The following is a 10,647-nucleotide window of genomic DNA, read 5'->3' on the forward strand; positions in this document are numbered from 1 at the left end:
TATATATATATATATATATATTGTATACAGCCGTTTGATATTCTGGCAGTAACAGCACTCGTCCAGCCTCTTATCCCTTTACCTTTGTGGACTACTCTGCCCACATACAGCGACAAGCAGAGGCCACTCTACAGTTTGACAAATATTGCTGCTGTTGGGCAACATAATGTACGTTTGATTCTTTTTTTAGTCAGAAATGTCGTTTTTTAGATTGCAACTAAACAATTTATTTATAAGGATAGTGCCTATTTTATAATAGGCCATTAGCCTGTCAAAGATGGTTGACGATGTTCATCCACACGATGGAGACAGAGACCGCATAATAAGCCCTAAGAGAAAAACTGCATAATTTCAAACTACAGCGGATCAAATAATTACTAAACAGTGAAATGCCTTTCTAAGTCGATCTCTCTCTCTTGTATGTTGTAGAGCTGTATTTATACCATAGTAATATTGTGATCTCCTGATTGCAACAGAGAAATACTGGGAAATCTCTGTAGACTGATGGCATTTCCTGCAGTTCAGCCTTATAATATTAAAATGTGAGCAAAATCACCTGTTTTGCCTTCACTTCAGACATTATGCTAGAGAATCCTTCAAATTCTAACTCTAAAGTGACGTTAGTGAATGAGCAATGGTTTCTGCTGTTCATCTGACCTTCAGCTGCAGATGTGAATAAATGGCAAAATCAAGTAATTTTTCTTTCATTTTCTTTTTTATACCCACAATTATACCATCGAACTGTTGTATAAGCGCAATAACACACTCATATCAGTGCAATATGGCTGTATTGTCTCTGGAGAGAAAATGAATGAATTAATGCATTTATAAACACACGCAAATTTGTATACAAATTTGTATACTCTTTGTATACACTGTAAAAAATATATTAACTTATTGCTATGTTGCTTTAACTTATACTAATAAGTTAATCTGGTTTCAACTAAATTTGTTAAGTTACACAAATTTAATGTGATATTTTTAGTTGATTTGATTGATGTAAGTTGAGATGACCAGAAAGTTTCATTTTATCCTGCTAAAAAAATTAAGGCAGCAGTATTTTTACAGTATATAACAGAAACAACATTATATTCTACTGTTAAAGAGCTAATGATTTCTTACTTTTTTTTTTTTAAATAAATATAGTAATTAAACATTTATCACTAAAGAATTAACTTAATTTACCAAAAGTACCTTTTTTATATAACTCCAAAATATTTCTTTTTCAGATAAATGCAGTTATTTTGCATTTTTATTCATCATAGAATCATGTTTTCAGCATAAATACATTTCTTGACATCAAATATTTTACTAATGACACATGCTATATTTGGCAGATCGAGCATATGATATACTATGGAATGTTATATGGCATGTTTGGAAAACCCTTGCATAAAAATGCTATCTAGTCAGTTCATAATGGTTTGGTTTGTGCCAGAAACACATTGCTGGTTGTGGTTTTCATTGGGCAGATCGAGCTGCCATCAGCCATGTTTCTTTCTCTTTCTCTTTCTTTTTCTGCAAAATGACTTCAGGCCAGTCTACTATATGAGCGTCACTGACAGATCACACACTCTCCCGCTGTTACTGAGTGTGTGTGTCTGTCCCTATACAGCATTATCTCTGGATGAGATAGGGAAGACACATAGCAGATCTCTGTTTAAAGGGCGAACAGAGGAGAGAGGGATGAACATTTACAATCAGACTCTGGCAGACAGCAGCTCTCAGTGTCTTCAGTGCAGAGCTGATAACAACACCTGCTCTCAAACCTCCTCGCTACATACATTTACACTTTACACTGCTGACAGGAATATGTAAAAGATAATGTACAGAGATTTTTAAATAATAATAATAATAAAATCCACCCCATACATACACATAAGGACATAACATTTTCTTATTTTTTGAGTGTGATTTGTTGGGCTAGAGGTTATGTTTTTTGCCTTGAATTAATCAAGTTGTGATTTTTTTGGTGCTTACAGATTATGGAAATGCAATAGATTGGAGTGAGCGAAAAACATTGCAGCTGTCACTTCCTGGCAACAACAAGCACAGCAAGCACTAAGCAAACATAAAATGAATCGCAGGCAGATCGTCTGATAACAATATGAAAACTCCTGTTCAAGAACTGTATCAGACACATCTCTGACACTAGTCATTTTATATAGTAGAGACTATATAAACACACACACACACACAAAAACTGTGCAGAATGTTTTTTTTTTTCTAAAATAGATTGTGCTCGTTTATTGCTAGATATTATAATAATAGTTATAGCACTATTATATTATTTATTTTTTTTAAATAATATTATATTTATAATATTATTAACAATAATAACCACAATCGCCTCACAGCACGAAGGTCGCTGGTTCGGGCCACGGCTGGGTCAGTTGGCATTTCCTGCAGATTTCAGTTGCAACTCATATCAAACACACCTGCCTGTAATTATCAAGTGCTGTTCAGGTCCTATTTAAGTGGTTCAGGTGTGTTTGATCAGGGTTGGAACTGAACCTTCCAGGAAGGTAGATCTCCAGGAACGGGGTTGAGCAGCCCTGTTCTATAGACTGTTGTCTGTCAATCCATAGCAGCTAACGTCTTAGGGGAATTAAATATATATATATATATATATATATATATATATATATATATATATATATATATATATATATATATATATATATATATATAGTTGAAGTCAGATTTATTAGCCCCCCTGTTATTTTTACCCCATTTTATGTTTAATGGAGAGAAGATTTCTCTAATAACTGAATTATTTTATCTTTGCCATGATAACAGTACATAATATTTTACTAGATATTTCAAGACACTTCTATACACCTTAAAGTGACATTTAAAGGCTTAACTAGGTTAATTAGGTTAACTAGGCAGGTTAGGGTAATTAGGAAAGTTATTGTATAATGATAGTTTGTTCTGCAAACTATCGAAAAAAAATTAGCTTAAAGGGGCTAAGAATTTTAATAAAAAATTAAAATCTGCTTTTATTCTAGTCTAAATTAAACAAGACTTTTCCTAAAGAAAAATATTATTAGACATACTGTGAAAATTTCCTTGCTCTGTTAAACATCATTTGGGAAATATTTGAAAAAGAAAAAAAATCAAAAGGAGACTAATAATTCTGACGTCAACTGTATATTACCCATATTCGCTGAGAGATGGATAAAAATATTTATTTGCAAAATGGGATGTACACATATATGCTGAGCACTGTACACATTTGCTGGTGATATAATTAGAATAGTTGTCATCAAAGTCATCAAAATTAAAAGAAATAAACACTTAAAATAGATCAGTCTGTGTGGAATGAATGTATGGATTATACAAGTTTCACCACTTGGAATCAGTGAAATAAATAAACTTTTTAAAAATATTAAAATGAAATGACTAGCAACTATAAAGTGCTCAGCATATATAAGTACACCCCACTTTAAAAAATAATTTTTTTTAGATATTTCTCAGTGATTATAGATTATATATTTTGGTGCAATCGATGGAATGAACAAACTATAACAAGATGGATCAAAAGAGGGAGCATTGGATGGAATGGTGGATGAATGGAATAGTTGATGGATGGATGGATGGATGGATGGATGGATGGATGGATGGATGGATGGATGGATGGATGGATGGATGGATGGATGGATGGATGGAATCAACAAACTATGAGAAGATGAATCAAAAGAGGGGAAATTGGATGGAATGATGTGTGAATGGATGGATTGATGTAACAGGGTATTTGTTTCTACCAAGGACAATAGAGGCTATATCTTCGATATTGGCTATATAAGCAAACACTATGATAGAAGTCAGTTCAGTTGTGTAAAAGGAAAACCTTTGTTGACTCTTTAAGTTACTGTATATCCAAACTAAAATGTTACATTTTAAGGAGTCCTTTTTGGCAGATTTGATGTTTTAAGCTCAAGCTAAGGACATATTTTATTTTTATAGACATGTGATACTTTTGAAAATGCATGACGGAAATGCATGTATTTGTGCCATTTTCATATTTCAGTGTTTTTTTTTTTTGTTTTGTTTTTTTTTAGAACCAAAGAAAGTTGTTTTTCTTCATGTAATAATAGAGACAAGTAAAGTCTCCAGGACAAACAGTTTTTGGTCAAGTGAAAATATGTTTCAAGTAGACAATAAATGGGAACCGTAATGTTCACTTGAACTCTGAAGTTCTATTCCATTTGATTTGATTCTTTATAGGTGGAAAACCCAGCAAAGTTTTCTTGCTCTGTTAAACATCATTTGGGAAATATTTGAAAAAGAAAAAAAATCAAAAGGAGACTAATAATTCTGACGTCAACTGTATATTACCCATAGTCGCTGAGAGATGGATAAAAATATTCATTTGCAAAATGGGATGTACACATATATGCTGAGCACTGTATACATTTGCTGGTGATATAATTAGAATAGTTGTCATCACAGTCATCAAAATTAAAAGAAATAAACACTTAAAATAGATCAGTCTGTGTGGAATGAATGTATGGATTATACAAGTTTCACCACTTGGAATCAGTGAAATAAATAAACGTTTTAAAAATATTAAAATGAAATGACTAGCAACTATAAAGTGCTCAGCATATATAAGTACACCCCACTTTAAAAAATATTTTTTTTTAGATATTTCTCAGTGATTATAGATTATATATTTTGGTGCATTTTATTAAACCAGATTTATTAATATAAACAGATAAAATAATATTTTAGTCACCAAATATGTTCGGAAATGAGAAGATGATACATTTAAAGTCATGCAAAAAACAATTACACTTATTAATTTTCTTTTCGGCTTATTCTATTTATTAATCAGGTGGTCGCCACAGCGGAATGAACCACCAACTCATCCAGCATATGTTTTACGCAGCGGAAACCTTTCCAGCTGCAACCTATCACTGGGAAACACCCATACACACTCATTCACACTCATACACGACGGCCAATTTAGCTTACTAATTCACCTATAGTACATATCTTTGGACTTGTGGGGAAAACCAGAGCACCCAGAGGAAACCCACACCAACATGGGGAAAACATGGAAATGCCACACAGAAATGTCAACTGATCCAGCTGAGGCTCAAACTAGCGACCTTCTTGCCATGACGCCTTCGGAAAACAATTACAAACTACTAAATTTCAACAAAATGTTGTTGTTTTCAGTTTTAGTCATTTTAAAAATAAAAATTATTTCAGTGCAGCACTTGATACTTTTAACAACAACAATCCCGGTTCTTTATGTGCAGCAAAATAAATAAAATCAATCTGTTTCTTCATTTTTACCTTGAAAATAACTTGAAAATGCTTGCAAACAGTGATGCCTATCTCTACTCCCCTAATCGCTTCATTCTTAAGGGTTCATTTAAGGACACACTTAAGAGTTTACAAAAAAATGAACAAGAATGAGGACGACTAAGAGCAAAAACAGCACACAAAAAGAAGCAAAAGGTGTGGCGAAGCAGGGGAAGAAAGGCTCGGAAAGGGCTGGGAGAACGTGAGGATGTGAAGTGAACAGAGCGAGTCAGGAAATGAGAATCCCTGTGATATGAGATGTAGTTTGTCTCCCCTGAGAGGTTGTTTCCCAGGTTGTTAGGAAGAGGAAATAGGCCAGGCGAGATGAAGCACACAAACACGCACACACACACAAGATTTCCCCCCCCAAAACACAACATTTTATTCAAACATTTCTATTTATCCCAGCCACCTTCAGACAGATGTGTTTGGGATGCACTGTGGCAATCTGACATTAAAACACACGACGAACATGCGCATTTGAACATGACAGCGAATGCCCGAGAGGAAGAAGAACAGAAACCATTCCATCACACACACACACACATACACACTCAATACACTCATCTCATCTTCTCCTCACCAAGGTGCTGTGCTTGCATCTGACAAGAAGAGTCTGATCGCGGCAGGAAGCATCTGGAAAACGTGAAACGGTTTCCAGCATGTCTGTTTGGATAGTTTTGGGGGTCCTCTGACAGCGGGGGATCATGTTATAATGTCTAAATAATGAGCTGGCTGACATTACTCTAGCGAAATGAAGCTATCAGAGTGCATATGAGTCTATGTTCATCTATGCACTTCCTGTTGTTCAAGAGTCGTGCCTCAGACATGGCAACTTTGAAGCGATTCTGCTCTCCAGTTAAGTAGGCCCGAAACTCTCCTTTATCTCCTGCCCTCCAGACACCGTATGGAAATGGCTTCATGCAGAGCAGACTCATAAATAGCTCTGGAGTGGAGACGGGGTTTGCAGAAGTTTGACAGGGCGGCGTAGACAATCGCTGAGGGTCTGAATAAAGCATGATTTCTGCAGCCTCGGCTCGTTATTTTATCAGCGAAGACACATCAGCATCGGCTCTCGCTGTCAGGAGAGAGGCTTCTTCAGTCTGCCTCATCAGCTCGCTGGCTGGAAGGCGTGCCGTTCGGAGGAAAACTGTGCAAAGCGATAATGGATTTCGGTCGCTCCGGTGCTGTTTTTGACCTATTCAGTTATTCGGTCATGTGGCAAACGCGAGAGCTTCTTGTGAAAGGCAGGAAAACACAGAAAGCAAAGAGAGTAGTGAGGGGAGAATAATGGAGAGGATGCTGAATGATTGAGTGTGTGAAAGGCTGCTACACAAGTCACTGGAAAGGACAATGTGTCACTGGGAATTCTGGGATTGTTATGAGAAAGGATATCATTCCTAGTAGGATACAAATGTTGAAATTTACTTTAATTATTGAACACAAGGATGGATGGATAGATGGATGGATGGATGGATGGATGGATGGATGGATGGATGGATGGATGGATGGATGGATGGATGGATGGATGGATGGATGAATGGACGGATGGATGGATGGATGGATTGAATGAACAACCTATAAGAAAATAAAACAAAAGTGGGAACACTTGGATGGATGGTTGGATGGATGGAACAAACCACGAGAAGATGGATAGAAATTAGGAAAATTGGAGTGAATGGATGGACAGATGGATGGACAGATGGACGAACGGATGGACGGATGGATGGATGGATGGGTGGATGGATCGATCGATCGATCAATCGATGGAATGAACAAACTATAACAAGATGGATCAAAAGAGGGAGCGTTGGATGGAATGGTGGATGAATGGAATAGTGGATGGATGGATGGATGGATGGATGGATGGATGGATGGATGGATGGACGGAATCAACAAACTATGAGAAGATGAATCAAAAGAGGGGAAATTGGATGGAATGATGGATGAATGGATGGATGGATGTAACAGAGTATTTGTTTCTACAAAGGACAATAGAGGCTATATCTTTGATATTGGCTATATAAGCAAACACTATGATAGAAGTCAGTTCAGTTGTGTAAAGGGAAAACCTATGTTGACTCTTTTAAGTTACTGTATATCCAAACTAAAATATTACATTTTAAGGAGTCCTTTTAGGCAAATTTGATGTTTTATGCTCAAGCTAAGGACATATTTTATTTTTATGGACATTTGACACATTTGAAAATGCATGACTCATGTGAATGTTTGTGTGACTCAGTAACCAAGTTGCTAAGTGTATTTGTGCCAACTGTACCAACATATTTCAGTGTTTTTGTTTTTTTTTTTGTTTTTTTTTTCAGAACCAAAGAAAGTTGTTTTTCTTCATGTAACAATACAGACAAGTGAAGTCTCCAGGACAAACAGTTTTTGGTCAAGTGAAAATATGTTTCAAGTAGACAATAAATGGGAACCGTAATGTTCACTTGAACTCTGAAGTTCTATTCCATTTGATTTGATTCTTTATAGGTGGAAAACCCAGAAAACTGTTTGAGTACTTCAATTGTTAGGAACAGAGGGAAAGTTATAATGGATGGATGGACAGATGAATAGACACTGATGGACATTGAAAGAAAAAAAATAAGAAAAGAAAAGAAAAGAAAACTACTGGTACAAAGTTCACTTTAGTGATGAGCCCAAGTTTATTTTACACAGCATATGAAGAGTTCAGATGCAAAACCTTCTAAATCTATCAGACCTCTTTTCTTGTAAATGATCACTTTCTATCAGGCTCCTATAATTAGGTTTAAAAGTTTCATTTTATATGTAATGATAAGGTTATTAGCTAGTAAATAAAATACTTTTATTTTTTTTTAAATGTCATTTAAGACAGTTCTTTGGTTTTTAGCAAGGTAGACTTTCTTTTGCGTCAAAACCAGCTAAATCCACTTCTTTTTTTTTTTTTTTGCAACAACCTCTAAATCCACATATTGAGATAAGACAGTGTAATTAATTGAAAATCACTAAATATGCATTTAGAAATTATTTTACCAAATATAAACACTTTACACCAGGAATGTACAAACTTGATACTGGAGGGCCAGAGTCCTGGAGAGTTTAGCTCCAACCTTAATTAAACACACCTGACCCAGCTAATCAAGCTCTTATTAGGTATACTAGAAACTTCCTGTCAGGTGTGCTAAGGCAAGTTGGAGCTAAACTCAGCAGGACACCGGCCATCCAGGACCAAGTTTAGACACCCCTCTTCTACACAAACCACATAAACTTAAAAAATATATAAATCTGTCAAGTAAGTGGCGATTCATTCCGCTGTGTTAACCCCTGATAAACCAGGGGGGAAAAAAAGGAAAATGAATGAATGAAATCTGTCAAGAAAGTGCATTAAATCAATAACATTACAACTGACATTAATTAAATTTTAACAATCTGTTTTCATTTCTAATATTTGGGATTTAGATTAAATGTAATTAGAAGAATGTAAACATTGTAAACTAATCTTGGTGGATTCAAATAATGTAGTGTAAAACATCGTGAAACATCAATATCTGTGCATTGTACATTAATATAAAAAGATTATCAGATATGGATCAGACGTTTAGCAAATAAAAAACAAGGCCTACTGGGCAAAAACGGGATGTCTCTCAGACAATTTTAGAAACTGTCATCCATTTATTCTCACCATACCTAAAGTCTTGGTCTCTTGTTTATCCTTATAGCATCCACGTGGGATAAAAGAATGGCATCTTAACTCTGTCTTTCATGAAACACATTATACACATTTGTATAGTAAATCAGACTCATTCAAAGTAGCTTCGTTGAGCAAAAACAAGTTATGAATGCATGCTACATTTCCGACTGAACAGTGTGTTTTCTTTTTCTTATAATGTTTTGAGGTAAGGGACGTTTTCATTTGCCATTTATTTAAAATCGAAAGCGGAATAAAGCAGTCTCTTCATAAAAGCCGGCGTATCAGCGAGCTGCTACACTGAAAACATGATTCGATTTGCGCTTTCTGATTGGTTCTCGGGATATAGCGGATTTTGCTCTCAAAGGCAAGTGGCATTCAGCGACTTTTGCCAACAAACGGTTATTTCTTAATGCGCTGATGCTTAGATTTGGATGATTACAAGCAAATCTATTTGTTAATCATGTAATATGTGCCTAAAGCATTCACTCAATGTCATTAACTAATTTTTGACGGAAGTGCAATTAACCGCTTTTGCATCTGAACTCTTCATATGTATGATGAAGACAATTATGTTCAGCAAACTAGGGAAAGACTGAACTCGAAGTGTGTTAAAAAGCCACCAAATGAAGAAAACCCATTTGCTGTCGGTTATATAATGTATATAATAAAATATATATATTATATACTAGCAACTTTAATGGCCACCCAGGGCAAAAGGTGACTACAAAGTCACTGCCAGCGTGAATGAGGCTGAAGGGATTAGTGTGAGAGAGACTAGTGATGTCCAGTGGCTGCAGTTGTGCAGCCGTCATTCAAAAATCAGACATTTTACAGTAGTTGCTACAATCATTATTTTCTTGATTTGATAATCTCTATGATATCTGTGTTATCCACAAAATAATGATTTGTTGATGTGCCTTGTTTATTTTGTAAAACACAAATACACCCCAACTAAACTTCCTTCAAATTTAAAATGAAATCTTGAATGAAATTGCAATCATGTTCTCAAACTTTATGTTCTCAAATTTCCATCTTTACTGTCTCACCAGCATAGCCACACTGGACCGAATTAGAATTTTAAGCAAGTTTCTTCACTAGGACAAATAAATGATAAGGATTAAATAATTAGATGTGGAACACAGCACACAAACCAGTGTGAGCAAAGCAGCAGGCATGGTGCCACACTCAGAGGGCAGCGGGTTTGGCTGGATTACTTTGAGCCACGGCCGCCAGGTTTAAATTTCACAGTGAGAGACAAGCTGGAGTCCCAACCTCCGGCAGAACATGTTTCAAATACAGAACAGTGTGCAAATCCTCTCCTGGACCAAAGCTGGGCCAGAACCACCCAAGGCAGCCCAGGCACCCAGCACGAAAACCAGGAATACTGCCACAACCCATGGTGCCCGTCTCTCTACCCGCAAACGTGTGTTAGAACGATGGCTGGCATGCTAAATTTCTGCCGTGTTATATAAAGACAAGTGTGTGGCTCTCTGAGACTGATCCTCCAGCCTTGTTGCTAACAACTCAAACAATGCTCAAACAAAAAGACCATTGCACTGCTTAATGTAGTTAACAAGCTATTTAGGTCACCTGCCAAATAATAGGCTTACTAGGTGGAGGCTACAACAACTGAAATAAAACTGATGAAACAACCCAAATTT

At 35.9% G+C, this 10,647-nt stretch overlaps 1 long non-coding RNA gene across 1 annotated transcript; it reads left to right on the forward strand.

Moving 5' to 3' along the window:
* The first annotated feature begins 5,006 nt into the window (after positions 1 to 5,006).
* LOC141378906 (uncharacterized) lies at positions 5,007 to 7,816 on the forward strand. Its single transcript, XR_012394430.1, has 2 exons — positions 5,007 to 7,054; positions 7,107 to 7,816. It is a non-coding gene; the product is annotated as an uncharacterized lncRNA (long non-coding RNA).
* Positions 7,817 to 10,647: the final 2,831 nt, after the last annotated feature.

The sequence above is a fragment of the Danio rerio genome, chromosome 2 (assembly GCF_049306965.1).
Source record: "Danio rerio strain Tuebingen ecotype United States chromosome 2, GRCz12tu, whole genome shotgun sequence".
NCBI lineage: Eukaryota > Metazoa > Chordata > Actinopteri > Cypriniformes > Danionidae > Danio > Danio rerio.